Source organism: Penaeus monodon, chromosome 28 (assembly GCF_015228065.2).
Source record: "Penaeus monodon isolate SGIC_2016 chromosome 28, NSTDA_Pmon_1, whole genome shotgun sequence".
Taxonomy (NCBI): domain Eukaryota; kingdom Metazoa; phylum Arthropoda; class Malacostraca; order Decapoda; family Penaeidae; genus Penaeus; species Penaeus monodon.
In genome coordinates this window covers 5,031,215-5,033,566 of record NC_051413.1, presented here as the reverse complement: position 1 = coordinate 5,033,566, position 2,352 = coordinate 5,031,215, and the positions used below count along the sequence as shown (strand labels likewise).

The 2,352-nt window shown below is 40.1% G+C and overlaps 1 protein-coding gene across 1 annotated transcript in view; it reads left to right on the top strand.

Moving 5' to 3' along the window:
- Positions 1-1,191: 1,191 nt before the first annotated feature.
- LOC119591314 (ATP-binding cassette sub-family G member 5-like) overlaps positions 1,192-2,352 on the top strand; it is a 12,601-nt gene continuing 11,440 nt past the window's right edge. Inside the window, exon 1 of the mRNA XM_037940045.1 lies at positions 1,192-1,344. The gene's annotated coding sequence lies outside the window, so the exon portion shown is untranslated. The remainder of the gene's footprint in view (positions 1,345-2,352) is intronic.

Genomic DNA, 2,352 nt, shown 5'->3' with positions numbered 1-2,352 from the left:
TGGGAGAGAATGACTGCATATGTTTCATCACTCATTCATGTTTTGTTTACAACAATAACATTCATACGGCTTTATATTTCCATTATCATCTAACGATATCCGTACCTTTATCTGTATATTCAAACATCCGTTTTCGTAAATTTAATGTTGTAAATATTACTTGTTTTTATTTTCTTATACAGGCGGGTCTCGTGTTCATATTGATGGTATTTTTAATATCTACTGAATATGTATATACACGCGATTATTTACTTTTCCATAAATTTTCACACGCCTATATTTCAGCGTATTATCACGTCAGTATCAATGCATTCAGATAAACAAACATACAAGCAAGTAACAATACAACATATCTACATAAACATCAATAGTATAGATTTTCAAAAAGGAGAAAATAAAACACGCCGACCGGAGGATTCCATTCAGGACATTCCTATGGGTTCATTACCATCCGAACTTACCTGTTGGAGTGAGGTTCCTCGTTCCTCAAACGAGAGGTTGTAGTTGCTATCCCTATGAGGTTTGGATATCGATTTTAATCCTCCTGTGCGTGGAAATAAAAACACCAGACACCACACACTCCACAGAGGCACTCTATATCTCACTACACTTGGCACTGGCACTGTAAAAGGGCGGCGAGGAGGGCGTTCAAAGGGGCGTAAAACGCAGGAGAGGACACGGACACAGGCTCAGTCTGTTATGTCGCGTTGAGATTACCGGAGTATTTTAGCCAGCGACTCTCGTGTACCACGGGCGAAATGGTGGCAGCGGAGTTGGCGGGGTCTTAATTTCGCGCTGGGGGTATCTCCGCTTTGTGAGCTCTCGAGAGTTATTATATTTTTATTGTCTAGAGAGATTGTGAGAGTCCTGAGTGTGTTAAAGATGAATCGGTTTAGAATTTCTGATTCGATTTGCGTTTACTCATATATCGGGGAAACTAAATTGCATTTGGTAAAGTTAGGGGTGGGTTGACGCACTGGGACTTCGAAACTCAGGTAGCTATCGTGATCGCCCAGCCAATCACAATCAAGAAAAACCGTGACGTTTCTCAACGGCCAATCAAAACACCCAAAAGCATCCGACGTCACTATTATCCACCAGTGATAAGCGGGATGAGGTATGACGTCATAAACACTAACCAATCGCATCACCGGAAAATCGTGACGTCAAAGTTTGTCGACCTGAAGGAGGGTTGGCAGGTGTGCGGCTCTCAGGTGCGACGCAAGCGGTCGTAGGGTGCGGTTGGACGCTGTGCTGAAACATGGCGGTGTGATTTTCCCTGCTGCAGATACCAGTTCGCCTCCCTGTCTCCTAGTTCACAAGCCGAAACCGGGAAAAATAAAGGTAAGTCATATACGTTTAACAGGACACCATTACGTTCGTTTTGTACTGATAAATATTCACCGATACCGAAAGTATCTCTCCATCGACTGCAAATCTGAGCGAGGAAAAGCATATCCAGTATAAAACATTAAAAAAACAGAATTCTTAAAAAAAAAAAAATCACGACTCTCTCCCAGATACGCAAATTCAATCGAAAATATCTCGAATTTCCAGCGAATAGAAATCAATTTGGTAAAGTTCACTGAACGCGGATAGGAAATATAGACCCAAGAATTCCCGTTCCTGACTTAAGTACTTCCTGTTTTTTCCCCTTGTGGTCAAATCAAGAAATTCTTTTACGCTTTGCCTTTTATTGATTCGGGAAGAGAAGGAAGTAAATAAGTATTTGACATTATGGGACCTCGTTTTTTATAAATATAATTTTATGAAGATCAAATAGGATGATTAGCAGTGAATTGTACAAATGATTTAATAATCTTAATTGTCGTGAGAAATGACGTGAAAATAGATTTTTAAAAAATTATCCATTACGAATTCCATTAGAAAAAAGTATACATTTAAATTCATTGAAGAAATAATCGCACCCGTCTCGAGAACGATGGAAAACCGATAGCACAGATAATCCAAGAAACAAATCAGATGGGGGGAAAAAAGAGGAAAAATCATACCTGGCAACTCGTGCTTTACAAGATCGGAGCCAGAAAAAAAGGTAAAAAAAAGAGAACCCTGGCAACTCTTGCTTGGGACGAGATACCAATTGCTTTATTTTTCGTATACCGTTATGATGACAAACCTGCTCAAAGAATCTTCATTTGAGATTGACCTTGACGCCAGGACAGAGGAAGATCTTGAGTGATTTAACCCGAATATGAAACAATGTCTGAGCGTATGTATGTGGGAGTATGCACGTCCTGTAGGTTGATTTGCGTACGTGTTTGCATATGCATGTGAAATGCGTACGTCTGTCTGTGTAAAATGTGAGTGCATTTGTATGCGTGTAAAACTTGG